Genomic DNA, 9,565 nt, shown 5'->3' with positions numbered 1-9,565 from the left:
TTACCAACAAATGAAATTCATCCTCCTCCACACACTGTGGAAGAAGAGGAGGAGGCTTGGGGGAGGACACAACTAACGAAGCTCAGAGGCACAGAGTGAATGAAATCAGTGAGCATGCCAAAGTTCTGACACTCAGAGGCGATTTGGGAAGAGCATGTTAACATCCTGTGAATTTTGTCAAGGAAAAGAAGGAAAGGAGCATTATTGATTCTTCTGATAAACCATTGCTGAAGCAGAAAGGCCAGATGTAGAAGCCACCGGACCTCCTGTTTTGACTGACACTCTCTTTTTTTTTTTTTTTTTTTTGTTTTTGTTTTTGTTTTACGAGACAGGGTTTCTCTGTATTGTTTTGGAGGCTATCGGTCCAGCCCGGCCTCGAACTCACAGAGATCCGCCTGCCTCAGCCTCCCAAGTGCTGGGATTAAAGGCGTGCGCCACCACCGCCCGGCTCGACACTCTCTTTAATGAGGAGATAAGAGAGCAAATCAAGAAAAACAGGCACCATTTCCTAAGACTTTGGCATAGCAACAAAAAGGCTCAGCGGAGCCTTCCTCCTGGTCTGGAGTGGGTGGCAGCAACGCATCAGGTTCGGCTGATCTCCAGGGTATCTTGAAGGAGCTGTATGATGCAGATCTTTTAGAAGAGGTCACCATCAGCTGCTCTGAGAGGCCTTTGAGAAATACGTCTCAAAAGAGCTTGCCAAAGCAGAGCCACTTATTAGATGGTCGAGGGAAGCAGAGGAAGAACCGTCTGGTGGTGAGGAAGAAGGTGAAGATGAAAATTTTGAGGTGGTATGCTCAAAGACTGCTACTGCACCAGAAGTTGGAAGTGTGAAGTCTGATAAGGATGAGGACATGGATAGTGATGCTGTTTAGAAAGATGGGTGCCGCCGGGCATTGGTGGCGCACGCCTTTAATCCCAGCACTCGGGAGGCAGAGGCAGGCAGATCTCTGTGAGTTCGAGGCCAGCCTGGTCTACAGACAGCCTCCAAAACAATACAGAGAAACCCCATCTCAAAAAACCAAAAGAGAAGAAGAAGAAGAAGAAGAAGGAGGAGGAGGAGGAGGAGGAGGAGGAGGAGGAGGAGGAGGAGGAGGAGGAGGAGGAGGAAGATGGGTGCAACTTAGCTGAACAGCATGATGCTGCAAAATTTCCTCCATCATCTGCCCGAAGTACAGCATACGTATGCAAGAACTGAAATGACTTAATATCATACTACACTTGATACCAAAAAGCTATTACTGTGAGTGGCCTATAATTAAACCCATGGGGAAACCTAGGGAGTCCATTCATATCAATGGCAATTGTAGTCTACTCATTTATTGCATGTTTCTTTTGGAAAAAAAACTAGTAGTAGGCACATTTGGATCACATCTATACAGTTATATAAAAGACTTGATTTTAGTAAAAAAAAATTCACATGTCTCTGACAAGAAGGTAGAGCTTCTCAGAAAAGATGGCTCCTGACTCAGTTTCAGTTGAAGATGTCATGGTGTCACCAGTTCTGATTAAGAGTAATCTGCTTCAGTCCATGAGTGTGGAGAGTGGGGTGTGCTTTCTGAAGTCCCTTCCGTGTAGATAGTGTCTGTCCTGGGATGGAAAGACGGTGGAAGCTTCCCAGGACAGACAAGGTTACCTAGCTACAAATACGATGCTGTCCTCCTCTGCCCATCCAATACAGATGTTACTAGAAAGGAGCTGCAGACGGGGGACTACCCTACTTAGATGTCCAGGTTGATATTGACTGGAGACCTGACCTGCTCTAGATTCACCACAGAGACAAACCTTGGGGCATGTCTGTGAGGAAGTTTTCTATGGGTTGATTGAGGCGGGAACACTAACCCTAACTGTGGGCAGCTCCAACCCATGGGAGGGGATCCCAGACTGAGTAAGAAGAGACTTAACAGCTTTCATCCTTCTCCTCCGTGACTGTAGATGCAATGCTACCTAGTGTTCCCATAACCATGCCCTCCCTCCCTCCATTCCTCCCTCCATCCCTCCTCCCTCCATTCCTCCCTTCTTCCTTCCCTTCCCTCCCTCCCTCCCTCCCTCCTTCCCTTCCCTCCCTCCCTCCCTCCCTCCCTTAGGTTGCTTTTGTTAGTATTTTGTCACAGCACTGAGAAGTAACTGGCATCTCCCTGGGGTCCTTTGTGACTACTTCTCACTGCGGGGAGGAACCAGAGTGCACCTGCTGCAGAGGTGACAGTGTATACAGGAGGTTACAAAGCTTTGCTTCTCTCCTCCTCACTCCTCTTCTGGATAAGAGATGCTCTAGAGAGTGGCTGAGCCCCAAGGGGAAGGGCGCACAGATCCTTGAGCCAGCACAAGGAAGAAAGCAAGCCTGCTACTGCAGGACTCTGTGTGGACAGCAGAAGCATGGGAAGCCTCGGGAAAGATGGTGTCCATTTCCCCCCCCCTCCCCAGCATGGCCTTCCTTGATACAAGCATAGCTGCTCTCCTCTGAGCTTAAGACATAAAGGCTAAATGAAGGTGTGAAGGAGATGGCAAATGGCTTACCATGCAAGCGCAAGAACCTGAGTTTGCATCCCTAGAGCCCACTTAAAAGCCGGGAGCAGCTGCACATGCTATAATTGCAATACCGAGGAGAGGGTACAGAGATGGGTGGATCCCGGGGGGTCTAATGGCTACCATTCTAGCCACATCAATGAACTCAAGGATTCAGTGAAAGACTGTCTCCCAAACTAATGTGGAGTAGCCAAGTAGTGGTGACACACGCCTTTAGTCCCAGGACTCAGAGGCAGAGGCAGGTGGATCTCTGTGAGTTTGAGGTCAGTCTGGTCTACAGAGGGAGTTCCAGGACAGTCAGGACTACAGAGAAACCCTGTCTCAAAAAACAAACAAAAAATAAAACAAAAACTAATGTGGAAAACAACTGAGGATCATACCCAACACTGACCTGTGACTCTGCATGCACACTCAGACACTGCACACACCACACAGACACACTACATACACATACACACACACACACACACACACACACACGCACACACACACACACACACACACACACAAAATGCCATTGAGTCTTTTATCTTGCATCCCTTTAGGAAAAAGAAGGTAAGTAAAGTTGGTGTGATGGCTCAATGGCTAGAGGCGCTGGCCAACAAGCCAGATGAGCTGAGTTCCATCCCTGGAACCCACAGGATGGAGGAGAGAACCAGCTCCTGCAAGTTGCCCTCTGGCCACCACACAGCATAAGTAAATAGATGTACATTTAAAAGTGTTTTTTAAAGAAAGAGAACCAGCCACAGTATGAACCAGAGACCCCCTGCCCCGGAAGATGAAGCTGCCCCAGGGCTTCCAGGCAGGATCCAGTCTCTCCACTCCCAGATCCTCTGCCAGATTTCCACCTGAGATTACAAGTACAGTCGCCACACACTGGAAACAGGGGAACATGATGCAGCTGTTAAGAGTGGAGCCTTAAAGGCAAAGCAAACTGAGTTTGGAACCCAGCTTTGACCAGCGATTGACTTTGGGGCCACATTTCCAGAAACATTAGCTGAGAACAAAGCTGTGTAATCAACTAGAGCAGAAATGTTCTCTGCATGGGACACCAGAGACAATGCTCACCCTGCTGCCACGCCTCAACTGGGAACATTCTTCTGCCAGCACCAAAGTCATTGCCCCACACCCTGCCCTTTGTAGAGTCTCCCTCTCCCTCCCCTTCCCTCTATTTATTGAAGCAGGGTCTCAGCAGGTACTAGCTGGCCTGGAACTCTTCATGTACCCCTGGCTAGTCTTAAACTTGCAATCCACTTGCCTCAGCTTCCCAAACACTGGGATTGTGGGTATATGCCACCACACCACATCTAGCTTCAGCTACCTCTTCTACCACCTCCTCCTCAGAGGGTGGGCCAATACTGGTCCCTAGGAAACAGGCCAAGACAGAGTCACAAGTGGTAGCGATCTTTAAGGAAAATAACCACGAAAGATGTGGGCAGAAGTAAGAACAGGAGGGCCTGGGTGGGGTCAGTCATAACACTGGACAGCTGAACATACTAATGAAGGGAAGGCGGGGCAGGAAGAGCCTGTGACCTTCATGATCTCTGAGTTCTCTGCAAAGCTGAGCAGGAGAGCGGCCTTGCTCTAGAAGGAGTCCTCTTTGCCTTTTCACTGAGTGGCACTTTCTAGGCAGACCATGGCGAATCTGAAGTGGGAGCGGAGGCTGTAGGTAAACGGAGCCCTTGAACACGTCTTGAAGACACATCAAAGGCACACTGTGATGTTGGCTTCACTAGATGGTGGATGCTAAGAGCCCCCTAGTGCATGGCTCTGTAAATACCTAGAGAGCCCCCTAGTGCGTGACTGAGTGAGATATACAGAGAGCAAGTCAATTACCTCATATTTAGCAAAGCTTCAGGACACAGAATATTTCAAAATGCCTTTCTCTTGAATCAGTATCAAAGTGTCTTCAGTTTCTGTGTTTCTCAGCGTTTCTCCTAGGGTTTAATTGCTGTGATGAGACACCAAGACCATGACAACTCTTTTTGTTTGTTTGTTTTGTTTTTTGAGACAGGGTTTCTCTGTGTAGCCCTGGCTGTCCTGGAACTCCCTCTGTAGACCAGACTGGCCTTGAACTCACAGAGATTCACCTGCCTCTGCCTCTCCAGTGCTGGGATTGAAGGCATGCATCACCGCTGCCTGGCAAGCATGGCAACTCTCATAAATGAAAACATTTAACTGGGGCTGGCTTATAGGTTCAGAGACTTAGTCCATTATCATGGTGGGAATCATGGTGTCTTGCAGGCAGCATGGTGCTGGAGAGGGAGCTGAGAGTTCTACATCTGGGGCTACAGGCAGCAGGAAAAGACAGTGACACCGGCCCTGGATTGAGCATTTGGAACCTCACCCCCAGTGACACTTCTTCCAATAAGGCCACACCTCCCAACAGTGCCACGCCCTATGGGCCTATGGGGGCCATTTCCATTCAAACCACCACACTCAGTTTTCAGTATAAATTATTTCTGGTACAAATCACAGACCCAACAGAAACCTTTAAAAATTCAGCCAAGCAACTCTCAAATACTCTTTGACACTAAGATGGGGGATTTAACAAAAGGACACGGTAGCAGATGCGACATTTATTGTCAACTCTCTATGGGGGAACACCCTACATCTCACACAACAGAGACCCCACAATGCAGAAACATAAGGGTGTTCCTAGAGCCATTAAGACAGAGGTGAAGGCTATGGAGCCCCACGCAGCTCCAGGGGGGTAGCAGTGGCCACTTGTGCTCCAGGTGATGTCAAAATGCAGTTTCTCCCAGTTGTTCTTCAGACCTGGTGTGATGCAATTCACAAGGAGGTGTTCCAGGGAGCTGTTCTCTCTGTTCCCAGCAGCAAAACACTGGGGTTAAAGACCTGCTGTTGGGACTCTGACATCTGGCTCATGAACTAAGAAAGAAACATCTCTAAGCTATTCCTCGTGTGAGCACTGGCCGGATCATTCTACAGGAACTGCACAAACAGCCAACACACACAGGGTCTATGAATTCACCGTAGGCTGCTGGACACAGAGAGGTAGTTTCATCTTCATCCCTAGTGTTCACAGGAGTGGCCATCCCTGAAAGTAGCCTCCACCACCGCCCTGCAAAATGGGAATAAGGCGTCCACGTGTTCTCAACCATTCAAGTTGGTTGCAGTGTTCAGAGAAGTTAATGGAACTCTATGAATCAGGTTGTCCATCGACATTTACTCTCTTTGTTTTTACCACAATTCTAAGGAGAAAAAAAGAGCATTTCAAATGCTGGCCTGTGATCTTTCTAGTGATGAGTTATATGCTTCATTTTAGTCATCAAGACCTTACAGAAAACAGTGCTGTATATACAGCCTATACTCATAATGAACTCACTATGCATGCTCACTGAAAACCAACTAAGATGATTAAAACTTTATTATGCTCATCTTCATTCATAGTATTCAAGACGCAGAGGCAGAAGGATCATGAGCTCAGAGCCAGCCTGGACTACAGAGTGACACTTTTCTCAAAACAAGTAAATAAAATTAAAAAGCAATTTTTTTACTGTCCCAGGACCCATGTCAAGAGGCTCACAACCACCTGTAACTCCAGGTTCCAGTGATCTGCCCTCTCCTGGACACTGAAGGGACCTGCACCCACACATGCACATAGCCATACAGAGACACATATACCCAAACATGATAAACTTTAAAATAAGTTTGTGGTTAAACCGAAGGAATGTTTAAATCTTTCAAAGAGGAAAATCACTATGGCAAACCTCAGTTTCAGGACCTGCCCGGGACCAGTCACTGCCTGTAGTGTCTGGTTTCAGTGTCACACAGTGAGGGTGAAGCCCCTTTCCTTAGCCCCGCCCCCTTTTCTCATCTGCACTCCTGCTCTCCAGAGACAAACACCTCATGGGCTGTTGCTTTGATGTTTGGTTCCAAATTAACCTTTTTCTTGTTTTTGAAATTTTTTGGAATTACTGATTGTTTTTTTATCATACAAGACTCTAAACCCTCACTCTTACACTAGTTGTTGCCCTTATACACAACTGTACACACCGTAATAATATACTTCCTCCCATTTGGTAATAATATACTTCCTACCATTCTGTATAGCTGTTCAGTTATTTCACAAAAAATGTTTTATGACATTTTGAAATTAGAATCGGCAATATGTTATTGCATGAAGCATACGTCCCTGTGAAGTGGAGATTATTTACAGTTCCCACATTTGGGTCTTGACCCACTTACTTGTACCAACAGTGTCTGATAAGGAGTGTGGTCATGCGTGTTCCTGGCTTGTTTTACCTTTATGAGTCTGCAAATGTCATCATCATCACACCATGTGACTTTAAGCACAATCCATTCAGACTGGTAAAGTGCTGGACTAGGAAAGCCCTTATCACAATTTTTCATTGCCAGGTTTGGCTAAGTGTGAAAGAATGAACTCCCAGAATTCCAGCTCCCAGGGTTCTGACACGCTCTTCTGGATTCTGAGAGTAGCTGCACTTTCACACACAAACAGCCACACACAGATACACAGACTCTTATTTCAAACAGAACCTAAAAGCTGTATCATGATTTTACTACAGGCTGGGTGCAAAATGCATGTGAAGTTTTAGGGTAAGGCATTCGAGCTCGTGGTACACTTCTCTGACACAAATCTTTCAGATGCTGGGCAAACCTTGCTTATTCTTTTCGCCTGCAATCGGCCCTCTGCAGTTAAGTGAGCATTTTAAGGGTTATGGGACACACAGCCTTTGAGTGCGAGCACACAGTGTGAGCCAAAGCAAAAGACATGAAACAGTAAATCAAAGAGCTATGCGTAAGTGAATCTTTTGAGAGTCTGAGATTGCCTCGGGATCTGTGAGATTCTAATGAAATGCCTACCACGAAAACGACAACGCAGAGGGAATCTGACTGATTGCTCACTGAGGAAACAAAATCCAAAACTATGGAGAGCACCTGCCACACCACACAGGAACGGGGGTGTTAAATGAGCAGGACCTTGTGAGCCATTGGTCCCTGTCCTAGAAAACCGCAGGTCCCAGCTGCTGTCTGTGTCCACAGAGCTCATGCATGGTGGCGTGCCAGGGGCAGAACGAGAAGGTGAGAGGTGAATAAAGCAGATTAGTAGCTCCTTCTCCAGCCATCAGTCCATCCTGGGGAGACTTGAACATGGTCATCTAACAGGCAAGAAGCACGCCCGGTCAATGGGGGCTGAGGGTTCTGTTGCATCAGTACCCTAGGTATGTTTCCACTGGCTGGTTACCAAAGCCAGCTCCAACAAGAGGCTCATGGGATGGGAGGAACTCTAACTACCCCAGTGGGTCCAGTGTTGGGGTGGAACAGCACAGCCCAGCAAACTCCTTTGTTCTGCTCCCCAGTGTCCTGGAGACACTGAAGGAACACAAAATGGTGTGTGGCAGGGAGAATCCTGGCACTTCCCTCCAGAGCCCTCTCAGATGTAAAGCAGGTTCCATGGATGCAGGAATGGATTTGCATAAGAGCTCAGGGCCTTCTGCTGGGGAAGGTGGGTGGGGAACCAGAGACTCAGAACTGGCTGGTGGCAATGTAGTATTTTCCAAGTGACAATGACATTGAGGAATACAAAGCAGATCATAAGAAAAGAAAGGCTTTTATTTAAAAATAAATGTGTGGCAAATTTTTAACCATAAAAATGCCCAACAACACACCGATGTTTGTGCCCATGAATACATGCACGCAGTATTAATTTAACAGTACTAAGTCACTGATAATGAGCATGGAGCAGGACTGTAAGGAAACTGTATCCATAGCAGAAGAGTGTACATAGGCAAAGTTGGGTGTGGCGGTAGACTCCTGTAATCCAGCATCTGTAAGACCAACACAGGAAGACTGAAAGTTCAGAGTCAACCTGGGCTACACCAAGCCAAACAAGAGAACTGCAGCAGCATACTGGTAGACCCAAGACTGGGACTCCAGAAATCTCTCATACTGGTAGACCCAAGACTGGGACTCCAGAAATCTCTCATACTGGTAGACCCAAGACTGGGACTCCAGAAATCTCTCATACTGGTAGACCCAAGACTGGGACTCCAGAAAGCTCTCATACTGGTAGACCCAAGACTGGGACTCCAGAAATCAGTCCCTTTAGCTAAGACTTAAACTTTCCAGACCTTCCAACCAAATAGTACACATATTAAGAGGATCACATCAGTTACAAATAACTAACTATAACAAGCTTGCATTTTAAAACTCTGATGTGCAATCGCTCCTGGCTTCAATTTAGACCAGTGATTCTCAACCTTCCCAACGCTTCAACTCTTCAATATAGTTACTCATGTTGTGGTGACCTCCCACTGTTATCATCCAGGCAAACCTGACCCCACCCCTTGGGGACCTAACAGAGTGTGCCACCCCTGTGTGCATGGCAGGCCGTAACCTGGCTCTTTATGTAGGTGCAAAGGTTCCTTTAAGAGACAAGCCCCACCTACTTTCCCTCTCTCTTTCTGCCTTTTCTCTGAAACAGATTTCTCTCTCTCCCTTTCTCCCTTTTTCTCCCGTTCTCTCTCCCCTCCTCCCCGTCCCTTTCCCATTCCCTTCCCTTCCCCCAATAAAGCTTCCCAAGTAACCTCTGTCTGCCTGGCGTGTTAGTCCTGCCATGGGATCAGCTAAGGTCCCCACTACCAAGCCACATACCGTAACACCACCCATAAAGTTATTTTCAATGCTACTTCATAACTGCAATTTTGCTACTGTTATAAATAAAAGTATCTATATTTTTTCAATGGTCTTAGGCAACTCTTGTGAAAGGGTCATTAGACCCCCAAATGGGTTTCGACCCACAGAGTGAGAACCATTGGTTTAGAACTAGTTACACATGCAACATGTATGAGGTCCACAGGCTTCGCCCATCAGATGTTCCAGGCTTCTTGATGTAACCAAGGTCAAATCAGTACAGGAGCAAAACTAAGCCAGTCTCTTATTTTCTAGTTGTTTCTAATGCATATTGTGGGGGAGAAGGGAAGTCGCAACACTGTGTTTTTCACACAGACAGAAGGAATAGGCTGCAGTTGTTCCCAAATCCTGACACCTC

The 9,565-nt window shown here is 47.0% G+C and overlaps 1 long non-coding RNA gene and 1 pseudogene across 1 annotated transcript in view; one reads left to right on the top strand and one right to left on the bottom strand.

Moving 5' to 3' along the window:
* Positions 1-875, top strand: LOC121140694 (annotated as a pseudogene).
* Positions 876-8,130: 7,255 nt separating this feature from the next.
* LOC110342888 overlaps positions 8,131-9,565 on the bottom strand; it is a 46,023-nt gene continuing 44,588 nt past the window's right edge. The window contains exon 5 of the long non-coding RNA XR_005877779.1: positions 8,131-8,342. This is a non-coding gene — a long non-coding RNA (uncharacterized LOC110342888). The remainder of the gene's footprint in view (positions 8,343-9,565) is intronic.

This window comes from Mesocricetus auratus, unplaced genomic scaffold (assembly GCF_017639785.1).
Source record: "Mesocricetus auratus isolate SY011 unplaced genomic scaffold, BCM_Maur_2.0 Super-Scaffold_100006, whole genome shotgun sequence".
NCBI lineage: Eukaryota > Metazoa > Chordata > Mammalia > Rodentia > Cricetidae > Mesocricetus > Mesocricetus auratus.
The sequence above is the reverse complement of the archived record's forward strand: the minus strand, read 5'-3'. Positions and strand labels throughout refer to the sequence as shown.